The following is a 16,092-nucleotide window of genomic DNA, read 5'->3' as shown; positions in this document are numbered from 1 at the left end:
GACATTAGTGAAGAGGTAGATGTACAAAGGTTAGAGAATAAACTGGGGTTACCTGTCATATGGTCTATAGCGCCAAAGTCAATGAACCATTTTGACGTGGAGCAAAGAAGGCATTTAGAAATGTTACCTGTCTCTATCACACCCCACCTCCGATTACCCTCTTAACCTGGAAGAAGATGTGACTGCAACAATTACCATCTCTTTTGCTGGCTCTTACTACCTAACTAACATGCCTAACTTGATTCAAACCATGAATATATACAATCTCAACATTCAATGCACAACTTAACCAGAACTTTATTATATTAACATAACATAGGGTTTACAGGAACTGACCGCTACTGTCTTTGATGTCAACCCTACAATGCCTAGCACCAATAGGCATTGAGTACTTAGCCAAATTCTCAAGCTTTAACTTGACTAGGCAGCAACAACTTCACCATGCATCCATATCTTGCCTTAGGCGTTCAAGCCTCCTATGCATTCAAGTTTCCAACCCACGCCTACTGACCACGGCATAACAATCTTTTTGCCAATCGTTTAGCTTATGCGCCCAACTTGTGGCACATCAATGCATACTCATGCGTTCACCTAGTCGCGCCCTTCATGCTCCAGCGCAACCTTGGGCCAACTTATTCCTTGCGCGCAACTCAACCCTCAATGCATGTGTTCAGCATCACCATTTGGCCTTTCAAGCTGCTTGCTTGTTCAACCCAAGCAGCTGCCTTAAAATTTTAGCCTAGAAATCCTCATGGTTGAGCCGATATCCTTATATCATCAAGACTCACCCAAGCTTACCCGAGAGCTTAACCTTCAGCCAGATTCTTCACTCTCCAGCTCGATTCCTCTAGAATTTCCTTCCAACAATTCAACCTCAGCAACTAGACACACTCAGGGTTTGAATGGCTCTAGAATCACTCCTTTTGCACGAGTGAATTGATCAAACCTTCTCTTTGAAGTCAAGCTTCCCTTTTATACTAGCAGCTGCATGCTAACCCTTTTGTATTAAGCTGCCACCTCATCCTTAAAGAGATAACAACAAACCTAGGCATGACAGCTGGCTTAGCTACTCGGTCACTAAGCTGATCCTTTGCTTTTGTTCATCAATTCAAGGATCAATTCTCAAACCAACGCTTGCAATTACTTGGCCGTATGCCTCCTTTAAACCATGTATCACCCAACTTGGTCAACGCATAGCTCACTTTGAGGCTATCGCGTCCCTCCTTTGGTCGCATGCTCTAGACCAACGCATGTCTTAGCCCACGCATGCTCTAGACCAACGCATGTCTTAGCCCACACATAGCTTAGTCTTAACATATCATCAATCAAGCATTAGGCCTTCCTCAACACTTAACCACTGAGCATTGCATGCCTCATGTACCTTGCGTTAAGACTACCAACGCTTCCCAAGCAATCGTATAGCCTTCCAGCACAATCGCATATGTCATCATATACTTACTTGCTTCATCGCATAGCTTTAGTGTGCATCTAGTATTCGGAGCCTTGTGCTCCTTGCCGCACACTGGTCAGCATGCACGCTCAGCCTCAATGCTCAGCCTTGTACTCATTGTGCACCCAATTGTCTAGCATCTAGCGCCTATCATCGAGCGCCTATCGTGCAGCCCCACATGCGTCATGCGATCACTCTTGCGTAATGCCTCCAACGTTCAGCACCTTGCTCGTGCACAACCGAGCACTTCCTAGCTCGCGTCTGGAGTACTTGTTGTACAATGGCTCCTTCTTGCTGCACAATCATGCAAGCCTCAGCGCATCCCTTGCACTCGTGCGCTAGACTCAGTGCCTAGCCTTACGCCAATGCCCAACCTACTTTGCCCACATGCTCACTAACCTCGCAAGCTTCTTGTTGCCATATGCCTTATCAACGCATCGTAAAAATCCTTCACTCATGCGTTCATCCTTAGCTCCAACGAATAGTTTGTCTGTGGCTTCAACACTTAGATCTCTCACAATCTTCACAAGCCTTGGTTGCCACACACACAACCTCATGTGTCAATACTTCTCAACACCAACACATGCCTTCTCTTGGCTTCTATATTTAGCCAATTTTTCACTTGTTAAACTATGTAAAACTCATTGACTAGGTTTTCCATTACTTAGAATTTTCTTCCTTCATCTTCCTACTTTCTTTACTTCTTTTTACAACTTTACTTTAACATATCCTTACTCTTTACTAAGCATACCTTTTACTCACTTATATAGGAAAAATGGAGTACGAGGTTTACAGTCTCTACAATGGCCGTAATGGGAGTAAAAGATAATGCCCTTAATGACTCTTGATACTATTGAAATTTAGTAAACTCCTCTGTAGAAATCATAATTGGCTTGTCAAGATTATCAGGAGTAGAAGTGACATGTGCAGAGGTGATGGCACCCTCTAACCCTTATTCATCAATCTTTTACATTCACTTTTTGTATGGCCAGGTTTATGACAGTAATAGCAAACAACACATGGATTTGATCTTTGGTTATTGAGATGACCTTTGGAGCTATTTGATTCAACCCCCTTATTACCTCTATAATCATTTGTGCGCTCAATCAAAGCACTACTAGAATTAGATAACATAACTGCTTGTGTCTCAGATAACATAACTGCTTGTGTCTTCTCTATACGAAGTATTCGAGTTTAAGCTTCTTCCAACGATTATTTGAGCTTGAAAACACTTGATCTTTGACCATCTCAAATTTAGGTGCAAGACCTACTAAAAAACTCATGATAAACAACTTTTCACATTGAGCCATTAGAACTTTTGGATTTGTGCTGATTGACATCAAGGCATTGAATTCCTCACATGTATTTTTAAACTCCATAAAGTAGCTTGTAAGAGATTTTTCTTCTTGATCAAGTTGATATAGAGTCTTACAAATATCAAACACTTTATTAATTTTCTCTTCCTCAGAATAAAAGAAATCCAAATATTCCAATTGTTCCTTGACTGATTCGTAGTAATTACTAGTTCAACGATTTCACGGTCAATAAAATTCTTGATTTGTAGAAGCATTCTTGAATCGTCCCACCACCAAATCTTTTTATTAGCATTAATCGGTGGCTCTTTCATGATGTGATCATCCATCTCCATGCTTCTAATAGAGTAGCGAACATTTGATCTCCATGAATAGTAGTTGGATCCATTCAACTTGTGTTCAGTTACTTTTGATACCATAGAAACCATCTCATATATGACTACTGGTTTCTTATCAGCCATTACCTAAAAAAATACACACCAGACAAAAGAGAATCAAACCCTAATTTACCAAAGAGATGTCTTTACAAGCAGTGAGTATATAGCCCAAACAAACACACCACCAAGAAGAGTCAACAAAACCGAGGAAACCCACAGAAGCCAAACCAAAAAAGGTGGCACACGGGCCTACACGCGCCGACACGTGGATCAATGGCAGAAGGAAAAAAGTGACGCGTGAGCCTCACGTGCTGGTCAGATGGAATCCGAACTTTGGGGTTGTATAGATCGACGGTTGGGCTTTTCGACAGACTGGGCGGTGTAAAAAAACTACTTCTTTTTCCTACGACGGCGGTGGTTGATGGTAGTAGTGGCTGATGGCTGTGATGGTGGCGGCTAACGACGGCGAACGAACCGAAGATGGCGGTTATGAGCAAAAGTGCAAACTTACCCCTCCATAAAACCTTAGATATAACATAAACGGGTTCTAAATTCTCAAACCCTAAGGTTCACAAAACCCAAGTGTGTTTAGAGGGCTCTGATACCATGTAAAACTCTTAGGTTTAAGAGAAAATCAGAATACTCTATTCATTCACCAAAGATATGAATACATACAAGTGTACAAAGCATAGAAAAGGAAAATATAACAAAATATTTACAATAATGAAAAACCCTAACAATAGAACTATAACAGGTTAAATTGAAAATTTGGTCTTAATAGTTTGGAGAAAGAATTTAGTTCCCATGAGTAGATAAAATACTCATAAATGGTCCTGGTAGAGATTAGGTATGAGAATTATATCAAATCATAAGGATGATTAATGAGGTTTTATCAAATTATATATGTACTAAGTTCTAGTTTCTAAAATTATAGGGACTGAATTCTAAAAATTCTAACTTTTCCAAACCATAAAGGTTAAATTTGTCATTAACCCTGCATTCTTTATGGAATTCAATTATTGGACCTCATTTTGGGAGAGGCTTCAAGTTTATTCTAGATCATTATCAGTTCTTGTGAATATACATCAACAATTATATTGTAGTTTACCTTTTAACTTGTCTAATCCAATAGCCTAATCTGACCCTATACTCAAAATATATTTATCGATTGATTCAATTCACTAGTAAATCACATCATGAGTGATGATGAACATAATGTTACAAACATTGATATATACTATCTCCCTTTGAAGTTAGAGATTCAAACCTTCATATCTCCACTTGTCGAACACAGGGATGTAAATTAAAATAAGAATGAATTCAGTTAATGAATCTCTACTGTTGGATGTAGGTAGTTGTTGGAAATGTTCTAAAACTCGCACTTCGTGATCATGGAAACATATTCTATTTATCAATAAAAGTATTGTGGAAGCATTTATTCAATAAAAGTGCTATTGAAATTGCATTATGTAATTCAAATCCAATAACGAATCCATAGCTATAGTATGAATGTTGTAACTTTATGTAGAGACATAAAAGAGGATCAAGTTATAGTATATAGCCAAAAAGGTCTATAAGTATATGAATGAGATTGGGTACCTCATCCTAGGGACACTATGGATGCGGCCTACTTTGCATATGGATACAATCGATGTGATCCTAAAATCGTTCACTGCGAGTGGGGGCATCCTATGCAAAGAAAACGAATTTTGCATAAGACTAAACCATGAAATAGTCACTTCTTCTTTATAACGACCGTTTACTGTTAAAACTAACGACCATTTACTGTTCAATTCGATGACATAGGGTAACTTGATCTTAATCCCGAGCTAACTATGAACTCCTGTTTATTTGGGATTATCCTTTGATCTGCATAGGTGAGAGTAGTTCAACAGCGCTGCTCAACAAGCCTTCCATTTTGGGGATAAGACTAGATAGATAGTTGGGGACATAGTCCTGCAAGATGGAATTCACTCCTACCCGTTTTAAGGTTAGTAGATAGGTTGTTTCCTTAAGAACTGATTCTTGACATTGAACAAAAGGGCCCTACTGTCACACCCCACCCCAGACCACCCTCTTAGCCTAGGAAAGGGCGTGACTGTAGCAGTTATCAACCCTATAGCTGACACTTATTGCCTACTAACTGTTGCGGAATAACTCTGATACCAATATATAACTCATATACAACGGAATATCTTTAGGCCAAAATTTATTAATTTAGAAGCATAACATATTTAGAGTCATTACAACACTAGATTCACAAGTCCCAAAACCCACAAACCCTAGTCCCTATATGAACAACAGTAACATGTGTACAATATTAACAGTAACCACCTAAACAGACGGGTTACAAATCTCATTATCCTTTAGTGGAAGAGCAGATGCAGAGCTATCTTCAGAAGATTTGACCACTACCTGTTGAGGGGGGAGGGGGGAAGAAAACATTTGAAAACGGGGTGAGCTTGCGCCCAGTGAGTGACTTAAGAAAGGTAATTGATTCTCATGCAAAAATCCCAATAAAGAGTTCAACTGAAATATAAGCTTCGACAGTACTTGTATTGTAGTATAAATATTTTCCAAGCATGAAACATATAAAGCTATTTTAATCATAAAATAGTAAAACTGTTTCTCAGTCGAGAATAACCCTTACTGTGGATAAAACAATCCCAACACCAACTGCTAGTCAAGAGAGAACCCTTTTCTCAATCTCTGACTCTAACTGCCTACGTGCACGTGGCCATACTAAGTACTGTCATACCTTAGGTACTTCTACTCAGATACCTTCTCAAACGTCCTTCAGTATCTGGTTGGTTTGGTACCTTTTCAAATGTCCTTCAGTACCAATAGATACCTTCTCAAATGTTTTTCGGTATCTAGTTGGGCAGATACCTTCTCAAATATCCTTCGATATTGCTTTTAAGTAAAACTAGTCATAAATGACCTTCTCTTTAAAGCATGTAAAGTATAACACATATAAAAACATGGTTTTAAAGATACTAACGCATGCTGAGTATATTTAACACATATAAATAGCTTTTCAACAATTTCTCATACATGCATGTGTTTAAAATATAACTCATAGTTTGCTTGGAATCGCTTTGTAAAACTAGCTGGCATGAGAATAATCTTCTTTAAAACATGCTTTCTATAACACGTTGTAATAAAAAATTTTAAGCAAATTCTTTAGTCAAAACGTTTTAGCCACTCACCTTGATTGCTTAGGAGCTTTTCACTCTAGTAGTTCCCTTTTCTACCTCGGGCTCCCTTTTCACCCCTAGAATCCAGATTCAACTTAAAGCTTATTTTGAAATACTTCCTTCTACAAAAATATTTTAAAATGTCTCAGGAAGCTTAACCTAAAATTTGAGCTCAGAACTCCTCGTGGTTTGGCTGGAATCACATAATCTTCAAGACTGGCCCAAGCTTATCCGATAGCCTGACCCATCTTTCTTCTTCTCAGTTTCTAGCCCGATCCCTTCGAGGTTTTCTTCCGGCAGCCCTACCCTGAAAACTAGACTTTTAGATCTTTAAGGTGGCTTTAGAATCACTCCAAACACACGAGTAAATTGGGAGAACTCTTTGTCCCAAGTTGATGCGTCCTCTTCAGATCTCATTGTCCAATGCGTCCTCTATGAAAAACACATGGATTTGGCTCCAATGCAAGGTTTGCTCAACTTTCCACTCTTTTTACGGTATTTTTGAATTGTGATCTAAAAATGAAGTCTTTTGGCCCTATTTATAGGCGTCCAAACCTTCTCCAGATTTGACATCACCTACTTGGCTGCATGGCCAAGTGTCTCCTTCTCACCCCATCAACACAATGCTGTGATCATCGCAAGCTAAGTGTCTTCCTCCCACGTTGCCAACACATGAGCTTCCAATCAGATGCCACCACCTCAAATTCTTAAGGCTTAAGGCTTTCCTCCCAAGAAGACACATGGTTTTGATGATGTTCTCCTGCTGATCTCATTCTTTGTATGCTTTTGGATGTTCAACACATAATCCATACTCAATGCATAGCCTATCATCAACGCATAACAAGCCAAATCACTTCCATCACAATTCAACTTAGCCATCGCAAGAGCTAACCATCACCAACACATAGGGTGACCGTCCATCCTTGACGCATGGCTCACTAGGTAGCATCGTACGACTTGCTTGGCATGAGCGCATGGTGCTGGCCACCAATGCATAGGCTGGTCGCTCGACGCATGGGCGCGCTGGCCGCTCGATGCATTGAGAATGCTTGGCCGCATAGGGTACATGCAATGCCTTGATGCTTTGCCAGGTGCTTCGGCGCATAGGCGTGCTGCTTCGACGCATGGGCGTGCGGCGTATGTTGGCCATCGCTTGCTTTCTCGGTCGCATGGGCGTGCTTGGCTGTATGGGCTGCACACTTGGCTGCATGGCCGGGCACCTCGACGCACGGCATGGCTGCTCGGTAGAGAGCTCAACGCATGTGCGTGGCCGCTCGGCAGTGCGCTCAATGAATGTGTGTGGCCGCTCGGCAGTGCGCTCAATGCATGTGTGTGGCCGCTCGGCAGTGTGCTCAACGCACGGGTGTGGCCACTCGGTAGTGCACTCAACGCACGAGCATAATCTTAAGGTGGCTCGAGATAGGCAGAAGAGTTATGTCGATAAACGAAGAAGAGAATTTGAATTTGAAGTTGGTGATAAAGTATTTCTGAAGTTATCTCCATGGAAAGGAATACTCAGGTTCGGTAGGAAAGGGAAATTAAGTCCAAGATATATTGGACCTTACGAGATAATGGAAGGAGTTGGCCCAATGGCATATCGATTGGATTTACCTTCAGAGTTATCTCGTATTCATGATGTGTTTCATGTAGCAATGCTTAGAAAGTATGTGCCAGATCTTACCCATGTGTTGCCTGAGCAACCGGTACAGTTGAAAGAAAATTTGTCTTATGAAGAGGAACCAGTGGAGATTCTTGACAGGAAAGAACAAGACTTAAGGAATAGGACAATTCCATTGGTAAAGGTACTATGGAAAAACCATAGCACGGAAGAAGCAACATGGGAAGCCGAAGAGCAAATCAGAAACAAGTATCCGCAGTTTTTTAGTTGACGAACTTGTAGTGAAATTTCAAGGACGAAATTTTTATAAGGGGGAGGTAAATGTGAACCCCGAATCCTAATTTCTCTACTTGAGTATGTTCCCTACTAAGACTAGTGTGATGAGTAGGTTGATGTGGAAACTAGTGTGGAATGGTAGAGGAAAGTGGAGATTTGAAGAAAAGAGGAAATTTGGAAGTTTAACTTTTGGGAAGAATTTGGAAATTTGGGTAAGTATAGAAATTAGTGTGATGATGCGTTGGAAGGGTGGTGTTGATGCGTTGGAAGAGTTGTTGGTGAAGGCATGCTGCTGAAGAAGGAAAAAGGAGATGATGCATTGGAAGGCACACGGGTAGGCGAGGTATGCATGGAAGATAGCCCATGCCATGCGTCGAGCAGCTTTGGCCAGCGCCCATGCCAGGCATCAAGCAGCCTCGGCCAGACGCCCTACCAATGCGTCGATAAGCTGTTTGATGTCTGTTGCACAAGTTCTGGACCTAGTAATTTCCTCTCACCGACTTCATTCCAACATATCGGAGTCCTATATGGTCTTCCGTATAATGCCTCATACGGTGCCATCCTAATACTTGAATGATAACTGTTGTTATACGTAAATTTGAATAATGATAGATGCGTATCCCATATGTCTTTGAATTGCAATATACATGCTCTCAGCATGTCTTCTAATGTCTGGATGGTCCGCTCAGACTGACCATCCGTCTGTGGAAGAAAAGCAGTACTAAAATATAACTTGGTTCCCATAGCTTTCTGCAAACTAGGCCAAAACTTTGATGTAAATTTGGAGTCTCGATCTGATACAATTGAAACTGGAGTCCCAAACTGACTCACAACTCGGTCAACATACAGCTTAGCTAATTGGTTTAGGGTATAAGTAACTTTAACAGGTAAAAACTTAGTTGTTTTTGTCAATCTATCCACAATTACCCATATACCATCATAACTCACTGGTGTCTTAGGTAATCCAAACAGGAAATCCATCGTAATATGCTCCCATTTCCACTCTGGTACTGGGAGTGGATTAAGTAATCCTGCTGGCCTCTGTCTTTCTGGTTTAACTTTTGACATATTAGACACTTGTCAACATACTCCGCTATTTCTCTTTTCATACCAGGCCACCAGTACGATCTCTTTAATGTTCTGTACATCTTCGTACTGCTCGGATGCATAGCATAGGCCGAACTATGTGTCTTCTCTAGAATAGCTTGTTTAAGTGATAAATACTTAGGTACGCATATCTTACATTCTTTCAATAGAACTTTGTCAGCTCTTAATTGGTAGTCTGTCCTCAATCCTTTATCCACTTCTTCAGCTAACTTCTGAAGATCAGAATCCTTTAATTGTTCACGTAGAATATCTTCTACGAGTGTAGGATGCACTTGAAATGAAGCTAGTAACCCTTCTTTTTGACCGATTGATAATGCTGCCCTAGCATTATACAACTCATGAATCAGTGTACCCTTCACTGAATTGATACTAGCTCTAGCTGATCTGGTTTTTCGACTTAAAGCATCGGCTACCACATTTGCTTTACCTGGGTGATAGTCAATGGTACAGTTATAATCCTTGATCAACTCGAGCCATCTTCTTTGTCTCAAGTTTAGTTCCTTCTGATCAAAGATATGCTTTAAACTCTTATGATTCGTGAATATATGACACTGCTCACCAAACAGGTAATGTCTCCACAACTTTAGAGCTAACACAACTACTGCTAACTTTAAATCATGTGTAGGGTAGTTACATTCATGCTTCTTTAACTGTCGAGAAGCATAAGCTACTACCTTTCCATCTTGCATCAGCACACATCTTAACCCTTGTCGGGATGCATCACAATTGACCTCAAACTCTTTACCTGATGTAGGTAGAGTTAATACTAGTGTTGTCACTAACCTCTGTTTCAATACTTAAAAACTATGCTCGCATTCTGGCAACCACTCAAACTTCGCATCTTTTCTGGTTAGGTTTATCAACGGTAGAGCTATCTTTGAAAAGCCCTCCATGAATCTCCTATAATAACCCGCTAAACCTAGAAAACTGCATACTTCGGTTACATTCAGGGGTTGTTCCCAAATAACTATCTTCCATGTATGCCTCGCTTACCAGTGTGACTTCCAACTCATCATCTCATTTTTCCTTCTTTAGCCACATGCCTTCACCAACAACTCTTCAACGCATCAACACCACCCTTCCAATGCATCATCACACTAATTTCTATACTTACCCAAATTTCCAATTTTTTCCCAAAAGTTAAACTTCTAAATTTCCTATTTTCTTCAAATCTCCACTTTTTCCTCTACCATTCCACACTAGTTTCCACATCAACCTATTCATCACACTAGTCTTAGTAGGAAACATACTCAAGTAGAGAAATTAGGATTTGGGGTTCACACCCACCCTCTCATGGCGAGAGGGACATGGTTTATTAGTTGGACTATAAACCAATTGTTCAATAGAGGATTAGTAGGAGCTTAAGGAGCAAGATATATTTACAGGGGTAAAATGATAATTTTGACCTAGCTGTAAATACAAACGACCTGTGAAGGATCGATTTACTGATTATGGTTAAATCAAGTGGATAGAAATATATCTACAGTGAGGAAAGTGTAACCATCGAGCTATAGTGGTATGTCTCGGTGATTAACGAATATTGATTAATTCGGTTTAAAGAGTTTAGCCAATAAATCTCAAATCGTTGGAGCTCATGATTTGTAGGTCCATAAGGTCCCTCTACTAGCTTGTAAAACATTAAATCTTGGATTAGAAAATTGAGCGAATTTGAAGTGTTCAAATTTGGAATTAGGGTTTGTATATGAAATGTTCAAATTCACTTTAGGGTTTGGATAATTATATTTGATATAATTAAATGTTTAATTTATTCAAATTAAACGTAAATTGGAGAGTTTAAAATATTTAATATTGATTTAATATAATTTACATGAATAGAAATTCATGTTTAAATTAGGTGTTTTTTAATTTAATATTTGATATTAAATTATTAATTAATTAATTAATTAAATTTGTTTAATTAATTAAGTAAATTTATTTTTTTCATTTTTTAAATTCAATTTATGGAAATTGAATTAAGTTTTTAAATTATTCTTAATTTGAATTAATTTAAAAATTGGAAAATGAACTTGAAAGTGAAATTATACAAGATTTGATATTGTTAGTGATTCATCCCATTTTCAACACCTAGACCACTCAATTAGTACTAATTGAAGTGTCAATTAGCTGATTGAGTGAGTGCTTGCATGTATTAACTTAATAAAAGCCTCAAACTGTTGTGAAGACAGATCATGCATGCTGAAATTTGAGAAATTTCAGCAGAAAACTCTTCAAGTCTCAAACTCTCTCCAATTCCTTGTCCAATGTATTTCAATCTTGAGTTTCCACCACTCAATCCAAGGTGAGGATAGTAGAGAAGACTCTCTTCCTAGTCTACTGAAGTTTTGGAGACCCAATTTTGTGGAACTCAGCAAGGAATTGAAGTGATTCTATAAAGGTATACACTCATGAAACCCTCTTTTTTGTTAAAACTTTTTTTTAGCATACTTTAAACTCAAATTAAGTATAAATAGAGTGCTTACTGATTCTATTAGCTCATGCTTTATGTATGTTTATCCTATTAATTGGTATTATAGCATGATTTATGCACTCAATTAACGTTAATTTTGGTTTGGTGGGTGAATTTCAAGCAATGCATGTTTAATGACTGATATGGTTTTTAATTCAATTTTGATATTATAATTCTCTTTGATTCAGTTGTTAAAATTGTAATTGGCTCTTGGTTGATGAGATTTAATGTGTGCTTGAGAGTCTGTAATTTTATTAGAGTCAATAGAGTTGAAACTAGGTTGTAATTAAAGATTGAAGCAATCAAGCTCAATTAGAAAAAAATTAGAGAAGCAGCCACTGCCAGGCAGCGTCGCAACGCTGCCCAGATAGCATTGCTGGAGGGTCGATTAGGGTGGTTCGGGTCCGATTCAGGTCGGTTCGAGCAGTCCAGAGGCTTTCTTAATACGTTTTTAAATTGTTTTTGTAATAAAATAGTTTATTGCTTGCTTAGGAAGCTAAAGTTTATCCATATCAGTGTTGTTTAAATATTTTATGCATGTGATGTATGTTATATTTAAATTAAACATGTATGTGCATATTGTATGCCATATAGATTTAAAATTCCATCATAGGAAAGCATGTTTCATGCGTTGATATATGTTATAAATTAGTTATAATATATAATATGCATGATTAGGGTTTCATAAGTTTAATATAATTGTTATATTAATGTATGAAATGCTAATGTTATAGCATGTCTATAGTTTTATAAGAGTTATAAAATGAGTTAGACATTTAAAATCTATAACAAAGATAAGATGCATACTCAGGTTTAATAACAACTTGTTTTAATAGTTAAAATAGGTCGTTATCTTATAAAACACGGTTACAAACTCAATCGGTCTATAATCCTATCTAAGGTTGGAGGTACTTAAGTTGACAGTTTACATAATACCTCCTACTTGGGGATTTTAGCCAAATTACTGTGCGTTGTTAACCAGTTTTATGAGCATGCGTAAGTGGTGTGAGGTAATAAAATAGTTTTATCACTTAGACATTGTAGGTTAAATCCAAATATAAACGTTATGCCTAGATAAACCACATAGACTTAGGATGTTTTTTAGCCGAAATATACCTAAGTACAAGAGATGCCCAAATAATTAGAACACTTCAGTGGGAGATTAGTAATATATATTATATATTATTTTTAACTCTCGCATCCCTAAGAGTTCACACCGTGAAATCCAAGCTCGGCTTCGTGTCACTTTTACCGCGACTGCTCCATTTGGAAATCGTTTGCATGGGTCAATATCAAGGTGAATAGGGAAAGTAGTTCATAGTAAGTGGGTGCAAGAAATGTGTCAACATATCCTATGGTCTCTTCCATTAGTTTGAACCATAAGATTCATATGTTGTACTTACTATTGTTTTTAGGGGACACTAGCTAGTCATTTTTACGGCGATCCCCTCGGAGGGTTGTAGCATAGGATTAGAGACAATCCAAACTTCAGAAATGAATAGGGTTTCTTAGTTTCGGTGATCCCTTCGGGGGAATATTCATACCATTCTATAAAATCTGAAAATCGAGGGTCATACTTACAAGAATTACTAAGTGTTAGTAAATTCTTGACTGAAAACGACAACTAAATAACTATAGGAATAAGACTTATTTTGGATATAGTATTTGGTCAAGATTGTCTTGCTCTAGTGAAGGAGTATTTGACTGTCCCTCGGTAGCATCTATTCTAACTCACTAAATATTGTTGCAAATAAATAAAAAATACATATATTTTATTACTTTTACTAAAATTGGATTTAAATAAAATTTACTTATAGAATTTGTTTATGTTTCAATATGTTAAACTCAATTAATAAACTCTTAGCCTCTGATAAATTCAATGGAGAAGGTTATTCAAATTGGAAGTCAAACATAAACATAATACTAGTAGTTGATGATCTGAGATTTGTTTTAATGGAGGAACGTTCTCCTCTTCCCAATCCTAACACAACCCAAAATGTTCGGGATACCTATGACAGATGGGTCCAGGCTAATGAAAAAACCAGAGCCTATATTTTGACAAACATATCTGATGTCCTTACCAAAAAGCATGAAACCATGGTCACTGCGAGAGAGATCATGGAGTCGTTGCAAAGGATGTTTGGATAATTGTCCTCGTCGACATGACATGATGTTATTAAATACGTTTATAATTCACGTATGAAGGAAGGTACCTCTGTTAGAGAATATGTCCTTGACATGATGGTCCACTTCAACATAGCAGAGGCAAACAGGGTTGTCATAGATGAGAAGAGCCAAGTTAGTATGATAATGGAATCTCTTCCGAAGATTTTTCTAACTCTTCGTACGAATGAACAAGATTGATTACAACTTGATGACTCTTCTCAATGAACTCCAGACTTACCAATCTTTAATGAAAAATAAAGAAGGGGAAGGAAATGTTGTTTCCCAAAGGAAATTTCAGAAGGGTGCTTCATCTAGTTCAAGACCCTCTGAAAAGAAGTTTAGATCTTCAAAGGATAAGAGTATCCAGATGAAGAAAAAGGGAGAATGGAGGAAACAGTCTCTTGCCACTAAAAGCAAAAGAAAGTTGCAAAAAGAAAATGTTTCCATTGCAACGTTGGCAGACATTGGAAATGCAATTGCCCTAAGTATCTTGCGAAGAAGAAAGCTGAAAATTCAAGGTAAATTCGATTTACTTGTAATAGAGACATGTTTAGTGGAAAGTTCTCATTTAACCTGGATACTGGATTCAGACGACACTAATCATATTTGCACTTTCTTATAGGAAACTAGTTCCTGGAAGTAGCTATTACAAAATGAAATGACTTTCAAGGTGAGGACAATGAAGTCATTTAAGTAGAAGCAGTAGGAGATATCAAGTTATTTTTTTTGGAGATTCTTACATTTTGCTTGAAAATGTATATTTTGTACCTAAAATGAAAAGAAACTTAATCTCTGTATCTTGTTTGTTGGAACATATGTATAAAGTCTCTTTTGATATAAATGAAGTATTCATTAGTTCAAAAGGTATTCAAATGTGTACAGTTAAACTTGAAAATAACTTGTATGTGTTAAAACCAACTAAGCCAAAATCCATTTTAAATATAGAGATGTTTAAAACAACAAAGACTCAAAACAAGAAAAGAAAGATTTCTCCTAATGCCTATCTTTGACACTTAAGACTTGGTCACATACATCTCAGTAAGATTGAGAGATTGGTTAAAAATGGTCATCTAAATCAGTTAGAAGACATATCTTTACTTCCATGTGAATCATGTCTTGAGGGAAAAATGACTAAAAGATCTTTTTCATAAAAAGGTCTTAGAGCCAAGGAACCTCTAGAACTTATACATTCAGACCTTTGTGATCTGACGAATGTCAAAGCTCAGGGAGGATCTGAATATTATGTCAATTTCATTTATGACTATTCCATATATGAATATGTTTAACTAATGCATCAAAAGTCTGAGACTATTGAAAAGTTCAAAGAATTTAAGACTGAGGTTGAGAATCTATTAGGTAAAAGGATAAAAACATTTTGATCAGATTGAGGTGGTGAGTATATGGATTTACAATTCCAGAACTATTTAGTACAACATGGAATTTAATCTCAACTCACAGCACCTGGTACACCACCTTAGAATGGTGTAGCAGAAAGAAGAAATCGAATCTTGTTAAACATGGTTCGTTCAATGATGAGTTATGCCCAGTTATCCCAATCCTTTTAGGGGTATGTAGTACAAGCTGTTGTACATATACTGAACATGGTTCCCTTAAAAAGTGTTTTAGAAACACCATATGAGCTATGGAGAGGACGTAAAAGTAGTTTACATCACTTTAGAATTTGGGGATGTCCGACATACGTGTTGGTGCAAAACCCCAAGAAGTTGGAACGACGTTAAAAAATATGCCTATTTGTAGGATACCCTAAAGAAACAAAAGATGAGTTATTTTATAATCCTCAAGAAGATAAGGTATTTGTATCGACAAATTCTATATTCTTAGAGGAGGATCACATAAGAAATCATCAACCTCGTAGTAAACTAGTATTAGATGAGATGTTCAGAGAATCTACAGATAAACAACAAGAGTTGTTGATCAATAAGCTGGTCCTTCAACAAGAGTTGTTGCTCCATCACATCCTTCTCATGAGATGAGAATGCCTCAACGTAGTGGGAGGGTTGTTCAACAACCTGATCGCTATATGGGTTTAGCGGTAACTCATGTCATCATACCTAATAATGGCTTAGAGGATCCATTAACCTTTAAACAGGCAATGAAAGA

Source organism: Benincasa hispida, chromosome 7 (assembly GCF_027475165.1).
Source record: "Benincasa hispida cultivar pf3 chromosome 7, pf3_genome.v1.1, whole genome shotgun sequence".
Classification (NCBI taxonomy): Eukaryota; Viridiplantae; Streptophyta; class Magnoliopsida; order Cucurbitales; family Cucurbitaceae; genus Benincasa; species Benincasa hispida.
This window is presented reverse-complemented; position numbering follows the sequence as displayed.